The sequence below is a fragment of the Clavelina lepadiformis genome, chromosome 7 (genome assembly GCF_947623445.1).
Source record: "Clavelina lepadiformis chromosome 7, kaClaLepa1.1, whole genome shotgun sequence".
NCBI lineage: Eukaryota > Metazoa > Chordata > Ascidiacea > Aplousobranchia > Clavelinidae > Clavelina > Clavelina lepadiformis.
In genome coordinates, this window is record NC_135246.1 from 1,401,436 (window position 1) to 1,414,018 (window position 12,583).

Genomic DNA, 12,583 nt, shown 5'->3' on the forward strand with positions numbered 1-12,583 from the left:
CATTTATTCTTATAATATGAAGCAAAAAGATGCAACTTCACCGGCTCGTTGGTCTAGGGGTATGATTCTTGCTTTGGGTGCAAGAGGTCCCGGGTTCAATTCCCGGACGAGCCCTATACAGAAGATTATTTTGAATTTATACCAAATATCAAAAAGTTTCATTCATGTAATATGAAGCAAATAAATGAAACTTCTTTCGTACTTCGTACTTTCATATAATATGAAGTGAAATGTCAAATACATCAAATGTCAAAATATTCTATACAGTATGAAGGGAAAAGACTTAACCTCTGCCGCTCGTTGGTCTAGGACAGTGATGTCCAGCCTTTTATTATATTGGTCAACTGAAATAAGTCAATGGGCCGCAGAACCTATTAAATTTCAAGAAATTTAGGTATATTATACTATTACTGCACCCCTAATAACCGACTGGTACATTTTATTTAGGCCAAGATTCAAAGTTCAAAATACTATTTTTGGAGTGAAAATGACTAGCGGGCCGGACAAAAATCTCAGGCGGGCCGCATGTTGGACATCCCTGGTCTAGGGGTATGATTCTTGCTTAGGTTGCAAGTCCCGGACAAGCCCTATAAAGAAGAAGTTTTGGAATTTGGACTAAATATCATAAACATTTATTCTTATAATATGAAGCAAAAAGATGCAACTTCACCGGCTCGTTGGTCTAGGGGTATGATTCTTGCTTTGGGTGCAAGAGGTTCCGGGTTCAATTCCCGGACGAGCCCTATAAAGAAGATTATTTTGAATTTATACCAAATATCAAAAAGTTATATTCATATAATATGAAGCAGATAAATGAAACTTTATCGGCTCGTTGGTCTAGGGGTATGATTCTTGCTTCGGGTGCAAGAGGTCCCGGGTTCAATTCCCGGACGAGCCCTATAAAGAAGATTATTTTAAATTTATACCAAATATCAAAAAGTTATATTCATATAATATGAAGCAGATAAATGAAACTTTATCGGCTCGTTGGTCTAGGGGTATGATTCTTTCTTAGGGTGCAAGAGGTCCCGGGTTCAATTCCCAGACGAGCCCTATAAAGAAGAATATTTTGAATTTATACCAAATATCAATTATATTGGGCCGCATTGTCACCTGAAATAAGTCAATGGGCCGCAGAACCTATTAAATTTCAAGAAAAATAGATATATTATACTATTACTGCGCCCCTAATAACCGACTGGTACATTTTATTTAGGCCAAGATTCAAAGTTCAAAATACTATTTTTGGAGTGAAAATGACTAGCGGTCCGGACAAAAATCTCAGGCGGGCCGCATGTTGGACATCCCTGGTCTAGGGGTATGATTCTTGCTTAGGTTGCAAGTCCCGGACGAGCCCTATAAAGAAGAAGTTTTGGAATTTGGACTAAATATCATAAACATTTATTCTTATAATATGAAGCAAAAAGATGCAACTTCACCGGCTCGTTGGTCTAGGGATATGATTCTTGCTTTGGGTGCAAGAGGTCCCGGGTTCAATTCCCGGACGAGCCCTATAAAGAAGATTTTTTTGAATTTATACCAAATATCAAAAAGTTTTATTCATATAATATGAAGCAGATAAATGAATCTTTATCGGCTCGTTGGTCTAGGGGTATGATTCTTGCTTAGGGTGCAAGAGGTCCCGGGTTCAATTCCCGGACGAGCCCTATAAAGAAGAATATTTTGAATTTATACCAAATATCAATTATATTGGGCCGCATTGTCACCTGAAATAAGTCAATGGACCGCAGAACCTATTAAATTTCAAGAAAAATAGGTATATTATACTAATACTGCGCCCCTAATAACCGACTGGTACATTTTATTTAGGCCAAGATTCAAAGTTCAAAATACTATTTTTGGAGTGAAAATGACTAGCGGGCCGGACAAAAATCTCAGGCGGGTCGCATGTTGGACATCCCTGGTCTAGGGGTATGATTCTTGCTTAGGTTGCAAGTCCCGGACGAGCCCTATAAAGAAGAAGTTTTGGAATTTGGACTAAATACCATAAACATTTATTCTTATAAGATGAAGCAAAAAGATGTAACTTCACCGACTCGTTGGTCTAGAGGTATGATTCTTGCTTTGGGTGCAAGAGGTCCCGGGTTCAATTCCCGGACGAGCCCTATAAAGAAGAATATTTTGAATTTATACCAAATATCAATTATATTGGGACGCATTGTCACCTGAAATAAGTCAATGGACCGCAGAACCTATTAAATTTCAAGAAAATTAGGTATATTATACTATTACTGCGCCCCTATTAACCGACTGGTACATTTTATTTAGGCCAAGATTCAAAGTTCAAAATACTATTTTTGGAGTGAAAATGACTAGCGGGCCGGACAAAAATCTCAGGCGGGCCGCATGTTGGACATCCCTGGTCTAGGGGTATGATTCTTGCTTTGGGTGCAAGAGGTCCCGGGTTCAATTCCCGGACGACCCCTATAAAGAAGATTATTTTGAATTTATACCAAATATCAAAAAGTTTTATGCTTATAATATGAAGCAAATAAATGAAACTTCATCGGCTCGTTGGTCTAGGGGTATGATTCTTGCTTTGGGTGCAAGAGGTTCCGGGTTCAATTACCGGACGAGCCCTATACAGAAGATTATTTTGAATTTATACCAAATATCAAAAACTTTCATTCATGTAATATGAAGCAAATAAATGAAACTTCTTTCGTACTTCGTACTTTCATATAATATGAAGTGAAATGTCAAATACATCAAATGTCAAAATATTCTATACAGTATGAAGGGAAAAGACTTAACCTCTGCCGCTCGTTGGTCTAGGACAGTGATGTCCAGCCTTTTATTATATTGGTCACCTGAAATAAGTCAATGGGCCGCAGAACCTATTAAATTTCAAGAAATTTAGGTATATTATACTATTACTGCACCCCTAATAACCGACTGGTACATTTTATTTAGGCCAAGATTCAAAGTTCAAAATACTATTTTTGGAGTGAAAATGACTAGCGGGCCGGACAAAAATCTCAGGCGGGCCGCATGTTGGACATCCTTGGTCTAGGGGTATGATTCTTGCTTAGGTTGCAAGTCCCGGACGAGCCCTATAAAGAAGAAGTTTTAGAATTTGGACTAAATATCATAAACATTTATTCTTATAATATGAAGCAAAAAGATGCAACTTCATCGGCTCGTTGGTCTAGGGGTATGATTCTTGCTTTGGGTGCAAGAGGTTCCGGGTTCAATTCCCGGACGAGCCCTATAAAGAAGATTATTTTGAATTTATACCAAATATCAAAAAGTTATATTCATATAATATGAAGCAGATAAATGAAACTTTATCGGCTCGTTGGTCTAGGGGTATGATTCTTGCTTCGGGTGCAAGAGGTCCCGGGTTCAATTCCCGGACGAGCCCTATAAAGAAGATTATTTTAAATTTATACCAAATATCAAAAAATTATATTCATATAATATGAAGCAGATAAATGAAACTTTATCGGCTCGTTGGTCTAGGGGTATGATTCTTGCTTCGGGTGCAAGAGGTCCCGGGTTCAATTCCCGGACGAGCCCTATAAGGAAGAATATTTTGAATTTATACCAAATATCAATTATATTGGGCCGCATTGTCACCTGAAATAAGTCAATGGGCCGCAGAACCTATTAAATTTCAAGAAAATTAGGTGTATTATACTATTACTGCGCCCCTAATAACCGACTGGTACATTTTATTTAGGCCAAGATTCAAAGTTCAAAATACTATTTTTGGAGTGAAAATGACTAGCGGGCCGGACAAAAATCTCAGGCGGGCCGCATGTTGGACATCCCTGGTCTAGGGGTATGATTCTTGCTTAGGTTGCAAGTCCCGGACGAGCCCTATAGAGAAGAAGTTTTGGAATTTGGACTAAATATCATAAACATTTATTCTTATAATATGAAGCAAAAAGATGCAACTTCACCGGCTCGTTGGTCTAGGGGTATGATTCTTGCTTTGGGTGCAAGAGGTTCCGGGTTCAATTCCCGGACGAGCCCTATAAAGTAAATTATTTTGAATTTATACCAAATATCAAAAAGTTATATTCATATAATATGAAGCAGATAAATGAAACTTCATCGGCTCGTTGGTCTATGGGTATGATTCTTGCTTAGGGTGCAAGAGGTCCCGGGTTCAATTCCCGGACGAGCCCTATAAAGAAGATTATTTTGAATTTATACCAAATATCAAAAAGTTTCATTCATGTAATATGAAGCAAATAAATGAAACTTCTTTCGTACTTCGTACTTCCATATAATATGAAGTGAAATGTCAAATACATCAAATGTCAAAATATTCTATACAGTATGAAGGGAAAAGACTTAACCTCTGCCGCTCGTTGGTCTAGGACAGTGATGTCCAGCCTTTTATTATATTGGTCACCTGAAATAAGTCAATGGGCCGCAGAACCTATTAAATTTCAAGAAATTTAGGTATATTATACTATTACTGCACCCCTAATAACCGACTGGTACATTTTATTTAGGCCAAGATTCAAAGTTCAAAATACTATTTTTGGAGTGAAAATGACTAGCGGGCCGGACAAAAATCTCAGGCGGGCCGCATGTTGGACATCCCTGGTCTAGGGGTATGATTCTTGCTTAGGTTGCAAGTCCCGGACGAGCCCTATAAAGAAGAAATTTTGGAATTTGGACTAAATATCATAAACATTTATTCTTATAATATGAAGCAAAAAGATGCAACTTCACCGGCTCGTTGGTCTAGGGGTATGATTCTTGCTTTGGGTGCAAGAGGTTCCGGGTTCAATTCCCGGACGAGCCCTATAAAGTAAATTATTTTGAATTTATACCAAATATCAAAAAGTTATATTCATATAATATGAAGCAGATAAATGAAACTTCATCGGCTCGTTGGTCTATGGGTATGATTCTTGCTTAGGGTGCAAGAGGTCCCGGGTTCAATTCCCGGACGAGCCCTATAAAGAAGATTATTTTGAATTTATACCAAATATCAAAAAGTTTCATTCATGTAATATGAAGCAAATAAATGAAACTTCTTTCGTACTTCGTACTTCCATATAATATGAAGTGAAATGTCAAATACATCAAATGTCAAAATATTCTATACAGTATGAAGGGAAAAGACTTAACCTCTGCCGCTCGTTGGTCTAGGACAGTGATGTCCAGCCTTTTATTATATTGGTCACCTGAAATAAGTCAATGGGCCGCAGAACCTATTAAATTTCAAGAAATTTAGGTATATTATACTATTACTGCACCCCTAATAACCGACTGGTACATTTTATTTAGGCCAAGATTCAAAGTTCAAAATACTATTTTTGGAGTGAAAATGACTAGCGGGCCGGACAAAAATCTCAGGCGGGCCGCATGTTGGACATCCCTGGTCTAGGGGTATGATTCTTGCTTAGGTTGCAAGTCCCGGACGAGCCCTATAAAGAAGAAATTTTGGAATTTGGACTAAATATCATAAACATTTATTCTTATAATATGAACCAAAAAGATGTAACTTCACCGGCTCGTTGGTCTAGAGGTATGATTCTTGCTTTGGGTGCAAGAGGTCCCGGGTTCAATTCCCGGACGAGCCCTATAAAGAAGAATATTTTGAATTTATACCAAATATCAATTATATTGGGACGCATTGTCACCTGAAATAAGTCAATGGGCAGCAGAACCTATTAAATTTCAAGAAAATTAGGTATATTATACTATTACTGCGCCCCTAATAACCGACTGGTACATTTTATTTAGGCCAAGATTCAAAGTTCAAAATACTATTTTTGGGGTGAAAATGACTAGCGGGCCGGACAAAAATCTCAGGCGGGCCGCATGTTGGACATCACTGGTCTAGGGGTATGATTCTTGCTTAGGTTGCAAGTCCCGGACGAGCCCTATAAAGAAGAAATTTTGGAATTTGGACTAAATATCATAAACATTTATTCTTATAATATGAAGCAAAAAGATGCAACTTCACCGGCTCGTTGGCCTAGGGGTATGATTCTTGCTTTGGGTGCAAGAGGTCCCGGGTTCAATTCCCGGACGAGCCCTATAAAGAAGATTATTTTGAATTTATACCAAATATCAATTATATTGGGACGCATTGTCACCTGAAATAAGTCAATGGGCCGCAGAACCTATTAAATTTCAAGAAAATTAGGTATATTATACTATTACTGCGCCCCTAATAACCGACTGGTACATTTTATTTAGGCCAAGATTCAAAGTTCAAAATACTATTTTTGGAGTGAAAATGACTAGCGGGCCGGACAAAAATCTCAGGCGGGCCGCATGTTGGACATCCCTGGTCTAGGGGTATGATTCTTGCTTAGGTTGCAAGTCCCGGACGAGCCCTATAAAGAAGAAATTTTGGAATTTGGACTAAATATCATAAACATTTATTCTTATAATATGAAGCAAAAAGATGCAACTTCACCGGCTCGTTGGTCTAGGGGTATGATTCTTGCTTTGGGTGCAAGAGGTCCCGTGTTCAATTCCCGGACGAGCCCTATAAAGTAGATTATTTTGAATTTATACCAAATATCAAAAAGTTTTATGGTTATAATATGAAGCAAATAAATGAAACTTCATCGGCTCGTTGTTCTAGGGGTATGATTCTTGCTTTGGGTGCAAGAGGACCCAGGTTCAATTCCCGGACGAGCCCTATAAAGAAGATTATTTTGAATTTATACCAAATGTCAAAAAGTTTCATTCATGTAATATGAAGCAGATAAATGAAACTTTATCGGCTCGTTGGTCTAGGGGTATGATTCTTGCTTAGGGTGCAAGAGGTCCCGGGTTCAATTCCCGGACGAGCTCTATAAAGAAGATTATTTTGAATTTATACCAAATATCAAAAAGTTTTATGGTTATAATATGAAGCAAATAAATGAAACTTCATCGGCTCGTTGGTCTAGGGGTATGATTCTTGCTTTGGGTGCAAGAGGACCCGGGTTCAATTCCCGGACGAGCCCTATACAGAAGATTATTTTGAATTTATACCAAATATCAAAAAGTTTCATTCATGTAATATGAAGCAAATAAATGAAACTTCTTTCGTACTTCGTACTTTCATATAATATGAAGTGAAATGTCAAATACATCAAATGTCAAAATATTCTATACAGTATGAAGGGAAAAGACTTAACCTCTGCCGCTCGTTGGTCTAGGACAGTGATGTCCAGCCTTTTATTATATTGGTCACCTGAAATAAGTCAATGGGCCGCAGAACCTATTAAATTTCAAGAAATTTAGGTATATTATACTATTACTGCAACCCTAATAACCGACTGGTACATTTTATTTAGGCCAAGATTCAAAGTTCAAAATACTATTTTTGGAGTGAAAATGACTAGCGGGCCGGACAAAAATCTCAGGCGGGCCGCATGTTGGACATCCCTGGTCTAGGGGTATGATTCTTGCTTAGGTTGCAAGTCCCGGACGAGCCCTATAAAGAAGAAGTTTTGGAATTTGGACTAAATATCATAAACATTTATTCTTATAATATGAAGCAAAAAGATGCAACTTCACCGGCTCGTTGGTCTATGGGTATGATTCTTGCTTTGGGTGCAAGAGGTTACGGGTTCAATTCCCGGACGAGCCCTATAAAGAAGATTATTTTGAATTTATACCAAATATCAAAAAGTTATATTCATATAATATGAAGCAGATAAATGAAACTTTATCGGCTCGTTGGTCTAGGGGTATGATTCTTGCTTCGGGTGCAAGAGGTCCCGGGTTCAATTCCCGGACGAGCCCTATAAAGAAGATTATTTTGAATTTATACCAAATATCAAAAAGTTATATTCATATAATATGAAGCAGATAAATGAAACTTTATCGGCTCGTTGGTCTAGGGGTATGATTCTTGCTTAGGGTGCAAGAGGTCCCGGGTTCAATTCCCAGACGAGCCCTATAAAGAAGAATATTTTGAATTTATACCAAATATCAATTATATTGGGCCGCATTGTCACCTGAAATAAGTCAATGGGCCGCAGAACCTATTAAATTTCAAGAAAAATAGATATATTATACTATTACTGCGCCCCTAATAACCGACTGGTACATTTTATTTAGGCCAAGATTCAAAGTTCAAAATACTATTTTTGGAGTGAAAATGACTAGCGGGCCGGACAAAAATCTCAGGCGGGCCGCATGTTGGACATCCCTGGTCTAGGGGTATGATTCTTGCTTAGGTTGCAAGTCCCGGACGAGCCCTATAAAGAAGAAGTTTTGGAATTTGGACTAAATATCATAAACATTTATTCTTATAATATGAAGCAAAAAGATGCAACTTCACCGGCTCGTTGGTCTAGGGATATGATTCTTGCTTTGGGTGCAAGAGGTCCCGGGTTCAATTCCCGGACGAGCCCTATAAAGAAGAATATTTTGAATTTATACCAAATATCAATTATATTGGGCCGCATTGTCACCTGAAATAAGTCAATGGACCGCAGAACCTATTAAATTTCAAGAAAAATAGGTATATTATGCTATTACTGCGCCCCTAATAACCGACTGGTACATTTTATTTAGGCCAAGATTCAAAGTTCAAAATACTATTTTTGGAGTGAAAATGACTAGCGGGCCGGACAAAAATCTCAGGCGGGCCGCATGTTGGACATCCCTGGTCTAGGGGTATGATTCTTGCTTAGGTTGCAAGTCCCGGACGAGCCCTATAAAGAAGAAGTTTTGGAATTTGGACTAAATATCATAAACATTTATTCTTTTAATATGAAGCAAAAAGATGCAACTTCATCGGCTCGTTGGTCTAGGGATATGATTCTTGCTTTGGGTGCAAGAGGTCCCGGGTTCAATTCCCGGACGAGCCCTATAAAGAAGATTTTTTTGAATTTATACCAAATATCAAAAAGTTTTATTCATATAATATGAAGCAGATAAATGAATCTTTATCGGCTCGTTGGTCTAGGGGTATGATTCTTGCTTAGGGTGCAAGAGGTCCCGGGTTCAATTCCCGGACGAGCCCTATAAAGAAGAATATTTTGAATTTATACCAAATATCAATTATATTGGGCCGCATTGTCACCTGAGATAAGTCAATGGACCGCAGAACCTATTAAATTTCAAGAAAAATAGGTATATTATGCTATTACTGCGCCCCTAATAACCGACTGGTAGATTTTATTTAGGCCAAGATTCAAAGTTCAAAATACTATTTTTGGAGTGAAAATGACTAGCGGGCCGGACAAAAATCTCAGGCGGGTCGCATGTTGGACATCCCTGGTCTAGGGGTATGATTCTTGCTTAGGTTGCAAGTCCCGGACGAGCCCTATAAAGAAGAAGTTTTGGAATTTGGACTAAATACCATAAACATTTATTCTTATAATATGAAGCAAAAAGATGTAACTTCACCGGCTCGTTGGTCTAGAGGTATGATTCTTGCTTTGGGTGCAAGAGGTTCCGGGTTCAATTCCCGGACGAGCCCTATAAAGAAGATTATTTTGAATTTATACCAAATATCAAAAAGTTATATTCATATAATATGAAGCAGATAAATGAAACTTTATCGGCTCGTTGGTCTAGGGGTATGATTCTTGCTTAGGGTGCAAGAGGTCCCGGGTTCAATTCCCGGACGAGCCCTATAAAGAAAAATATTTTGAATTTATACCAAATATCAATTATATTGGGCCGCATTGTCACCTGAAATAAGTCAATGGGCCGCAGAACCTATTAAATTTCAAGAAAAATAGGTACATTATACTATTACTGCGCCCCTAATAACCGACTGGTACATTTTATTTAGGCCAAGATTCAAAGTTCAAAATACTATTTTTGGAGTGAAAATGACTAGCGGGCCGGACAAAAATCTCAGGCGGGCCGCATGTTGGACATCCCTGGTCTAGGGGTATGATTCTTGCTTTGGGTGCAAGAGGTCCCGGGTTCAACTCCCGGACGAGCCCTATAAAGAAGATTATTTTGAATTTATACCAAATATCAAAAAGTTTTATGCTTATAATATGAAGCAAATAAATGAAACTTCATCGGCTCGTTGGTCTAGGGGTATGATTCTTGCTTTGGGTGCAAGAGGACCCGGGTTCAATTCCCGGACGATCCCTATAAAGAAGATTATTTTGAATTTATACCAAATATCAAAAAGTTTCATTCATGTAATATGAAGCAAATAAATGAAACTTCTTTCGTACTTCGTACTTTCATATAATATGAAGTGAAATGTCAAATACATCAAATGTCAAAATATTCTATAAAATATGAAGGTAAAAGACTTAACCTCTGCCGCTCGTTGGTCTAGGACAGGGATGTCCAGCCTTTTATTATATTGGTCACCTGAAATAAGTCAATGGGCCGCAGAACCTATTAAATTTCAAGAAAAATAGGTATATTATACTATTACTGCGCCCCTAATAACCGACTGGTACATTTTATTTAGGCCAAGATTCAAAGTTCAAACTACTATTTTTGGAGTGAAAATGACTAGCGGGCCGGACAAAAATCTCAGGCGGGCCGCATGTTGGACATCCCTGGTCTAGGGGTATGATTCTTGCTTAGGTTGCAAGTCCCGGACGAGCCCTATAAAGAAGAAGTTTTGGAATTTGGTCTAAATATTATAAACATTTATTCTTATAATATGAAGCAAAAAGATGCAACTTCACCGGCTCGTTGGTCTAGGGGTATGATTCTTGCTTTGCGTGCAAGAGGTCCCGGGTTCAAATCCCGGACGATCCCTATAAAGAAGATTATTTTGAATTTATACCAAATATCAAAAAGTTATATTCATATAATATGAAGCAGATAAATGAAACTTTATCGGCTCGTTGGTCTAGGGGTATGATTCTTGCTTAGGGTGCAAGAGGTCCCGGGTTCAATTCCCGGACGAGCCCTATACGGAAGAATATTTTGAATTTATACCAAATATCAATTATATTGGGCCGCATTGTCACCTGAAATAAGTCAATGGGCCGCAGAACCTATTAAATTTCAAGAAAATTAGGTGTATTATACTATTACTGCGCCCCTAATAACCGACTGGTACATTTTATTTAGGCCAAGATTCAAAGTTCAAAATACTATTTTTGGAGTGAAAATGACTAGCGGGCCGGACAAAAATCTCAGGCGGGCCGCATGTTGGACATCCCTGGTCTAGGGGTATGATTCTTGCTTAGGTTGCAAGTCCCGGACGAGCCCTATAGAGAAGAAGTTTTGGAATTTGGACTAAATATCATAAACATTTATTCTTATAATATGAAGCAAAAAGATGCAACTTCACCGGCTCGTTGGTCTAGGGGTATGATTCTTGCTTTGGGTGCAAGAGGTTCCGGGTTCAATTCCCGGACGAGCCCTATAAAGTAAATTATTTTGAATTTATACCAAATATCAAAAAGTTATATTCATATAATATGAAGCAGATAAATGAAACTTCATCGGCTCGTTGGTCTAGGGGTATGATTCTTGCTTAGGGTGCAAGAGGTCCCGGGTTCAATTCCCGGACGAGCCCTATAAAGAAGATTATTTTGAATTTATACCAAATATCAAAAAGTTTCATTCATGTAATATGAAGCAAATAAATGAAACTTCTTTCGTACTTCGTACTTCCATATAATATGAAGTGAAATGTCAAATACATCAAATGTCAAAATATTCTATACAGTATGAAGGGAAAAGACTTAACCTCTGCCGCTCGTTGGTCTAGGACAGTGATGTCCAGCCTTTTATTATATTGGTCACCTGAAATAAGTCAATGGGCCGCAGAACCTATTAAATTTCAAGAAATTTAGGTATATTATACTATTACTGCACCCCTAATAACCGACTGGTACATTTTATTTAGGCCAAGATTCAAAGTTCAAAATACTATTTTTGGAGTGAAAATGACTAGCGGGCCGGACAAAAATCTCGAGCGGGCCGCATGTTGGACATCCCTGGTCTAGGGGTATGATTCTTGCTTAGGTTGCAAGTCCCGGACGAGCCCTATAAAGAAGAAATTTTGGAATTTGGACTAAATATCATAAACATTTATTCTTATAATATGAACCAAAAAGATGTAACTTCACCGGCTCGTTGGTCTAGAGGTATGATTCTTGCTTTGGGTGCAAGAGGTCCCGGGTTCAATTCCCGGACGAGCCCTATAAAGAAGAATATTTTGAATTTATACCAAATATCAATTATATTGGGACGCATTGTCACCTGAAATAAGTCAATGGGCCGCAGAACCTATTAAATTTCAAGAAAATTAGGTATATTATACTATTACTGCGCCCCTAATAACCGACTGGTACATTTTATTTAGGCCAAGATTCAAAGTTCAAAATACTATTTTTGGGGTGAAAATGACTAGCGGGCCGGACAAAAATCTCAGGCGGGCCGCATGTTGGACATCCCTGGTCTAGGGGTATGATTCTTGCTTAGGTTGCAAGTCCCGGACGAGCCCTATAAAGAAGAAATTTTGGAATTTGGACTAAATATCATAAACATTTATTCTTATAATATGAAGCAAAAAGATGCAACTTCACCGGCTCGTTGGCCTAGGGGTATGATTCTTGCTTTGGGTGCAAGAGGTCCCGGGTTCAATTCCCGGACGAGCCCTATAAAGAAGATTATTTTGAATTTATACCAAATATCAATTATATTG

At 38.2% G+C, this 12,583-nt stretch overlaps 23 non-coding genes across 23 annotated transcripts; all 23 read left to right on the forward strand.

Annotated features, from left to right (window-relative positions):
* Positions 1 to 42: 42 nt before the first annotated feature.
* Trnap-ugg (transfer RNA proline (anticodon UGG)) lies at positions 43 to 114 on the forward strand. The gene has a single exon. It is a non-coding gene; the product is annotated as a tRNA-Pro (tRNA).
* A 557-nt stretch (positions 115 to 671) lies between these two features.
* Positions 672 to 743, forward strand: Trnap-ugg (transfer RNA proline (anticodon UGG)). The gene has a single exon. It is a non-coding gene; the product is annotated as a tRNA-Pro (tRNA).
* Positions 744 to 826: 83 nt separating this feature from the next.
* Positions 827 to 898, forward strand: Trnap-cgg (transfer RNA proline (anticodon CGG)). Its single transcript has one exon. It is a non-coding gene; the product is annotated as a tRNA-Pro (tRNA).
* Positions 899 to 1,595: 697 nt separating this feature from the next.
* Trnap-agg (transfer RNA proline (anticodon AGG)) lies at positions 1,596 to 1,667 on the forward strand. The gene has a single exon. It is a non-coding gene; the product is annotated as a tRNA-Pro (tRNA).
* Positions 1,668 to 3,158: 1,491 nt separating this feature from the next.
* Positions 3,159 to 3,230, forward strand: Trnap-ugg (transfer RNA proline (anticodon UGG)). Its single transcript has one exon. It is a non-coding gene; the product is annotated as a tRNA-Pro (tRNA).
* Positions 3,231 to 3,313: 83 nt separating this feature from the next.
* On the forward strand, positions 3,314 to 3,385 carry Trnap-cgg (transfer RNA proline (anticodon CGG)). Its single transcript has one exon. It is a non-coding gene; the product is annotated as a tRNA-Pro (tRNA).
* An 83-nt stretch (positions 3,386 to 3,468) lies between these two features.
* Positions 3,469 to 3,540, forward strand: Trnap-cgg (transfer RNA proline (anticodon CGG)). Its single transcript has one exon. It is a non-coding gene; the product is annotated as a tRNA-Pro (tRNA).
* Positions 3,541 to 3,927: 387 nt separating this feature from the next.
* Trnap-ugg (transfer RNA proline (anticodon UGG)) lies at positions 3,928 to 3,999 on the forward strand. Its single transcript has one exon. It is a non-coding gene; the product is annotated as a tRNA-Pro (tRNA).
* An 83-nt stretch (positions 4,000 to 4,082) lies between these two features.
* On the forward strand, positions 4,083 to 4,154 carry Trnap-agg (transfer RNA proline (anticodon AGG)). The gene has a single exon. It is a non-coding gene; the product is annotated as a tRNA-Pro (tRNA).
* A 557-nt stretch (positions 4,155 to 4,711) lies between these two features.
* Positions 4,712 to 4,783, forward strand: Trnap-ugg (transfer RNA proline (anticodon UGG)). The gene has a single exon. It is a non-coding gene; the product is annotated as a tRNA-Pro (tRNA).
* Positions 4,784 to 4,866: 83 nt separating this feature from the next.
* Positions 4,867 to 4,938, forward strand: Trnap-agg (transfer RNA proline (anticodon AGG)). The gene has a single exon. It is a non-coding gene; the product is annotated as a tRNA-Pro (tRNA).
* Positions 4,939 to 5,495: 557 nt separating this feature from the next.
* On the forward strand, positions 5,496 to 5,567 carry Trnap-ugg (transfer RNA proline (anticodon UGG)). Its single transcript has one exon. It is a non-coding gene; the product is annotated as a tRNA-Pro (tRNA).
* Positions 5,568 to 6,723: 1,156 nt separating this feature from the next.
* On the forward strand, positions 6,724 to 6,795 carry Trnap-agg (transfer RNA proline (anticodon AGG)). Its single transcript has one exon. It is a non-coding gene; the product is annotated as a tRNA-Pro (tRNA).
* Positions 6,796 to 6,878: 83 nt separating this feature from the next.
* Trnap-ugg (transfer RNA proline (anticodon UGG)) lies at positions 6,879 to 6,950 on the forward strand. Its single transcript has one exon. It is a non-coding gene; the product is annotated as a tRNA-Pro (tRNA).
* Positions 6,951 to 7,662: 712 nt separating this feature from the next.
* Trnap-cgg (transfer RNA proline (anticodon CGG)) lies at positions 7,663 to 7,734 on the forward strand. Its single transcript has one exon. It is a non-coding gene; the product is annotated as a tRNA-Pro (tRNA).
* Positions 7,735 to 7,817: 83 nt separating this feature from the next.
* On the forward strand, positions 7,818 to 7,889 carry Trnap-agg (transfer RNA proline (anticodon AGG)). Its single transcript has one exon. It is a non-coding gene; the product is annotated as a tRNA-Pro (tRNA).
* A 1,001-nt stretch (positions 7,890 to 8,890) lies between these two features.
* Positions 8,891 to 8,962, forward strand: Trnap-agg (transfer RNA proline (anticodon AGG)). The gene has a single exon. It is a non-coding gene; the product is annotated as a tRNA-Pro (tRNA).
* Positions 8,963 to 9,504: 542 nt separating this feature from the next.
* Positions 9,505 to 9,576, forward strand: Trnap-agg (transfer RNA proline (anticodon AGG)). The gene has a single exon. It is a non-coding gene; the product is annotated as a tRNA-Pro (tRNA).
* A 1,032-nt stretch (positions 9,577 to 10,608) lies between these two features.
* Positions 10,609 to 10,680, forward strand: Trnaa-ugc (transfer RNA alanine (anticodon UGC)). The gene has a single exon. It is a non-coding gene; the product is annotated as a tRNA-Ala (tRNA).
* Positions 10,681 to 10,763: 83 nt separating this feature from the next.
* Trnap-agg (transfer RNA proline (anticodon AGG)) lies at positions 10,764 to 10,835 on the forward strand. Its single transcript has one exon. It is a non-coding gene; the product is annotated as a tRNA-Pro (tRNA).
* A 387-nt stretch (positions 10,836 to 11,222) lies between these two features.
* Positions 11,223 to 11,294, forward strand: Trnap-ugg (transfer RNA proline (anticodon UGG)). The gene has a single exon. It is a non-coding gene; the product is annotated as a tRNA-Pro (tRNA).
* An 83-nt stretch (positions 11,295 to 11,377) lies between these two features.
* Positions 11,378 to 11,449, forward strand: Trnap-agg (transfer RNA proline (anticodon AGG)). The gene has a single exon. It is a non-coding gene; the product is annotated as a tRNA-Pro (tRNA).
* Positions 11,450 to 12,006: 557 nt separating this feature from the next.
* On the forward strand, positions 12,007 to 12,078 carry Trnap-ugg (transfer RNA proline (anticodon UGG)). The gene has a single exon. It is a non-coding gene; the product is annotated as a tRNA-Pro (tRNA).
* Positions 12,079 to 12,583: the final 505 nt, after the last annotated feature.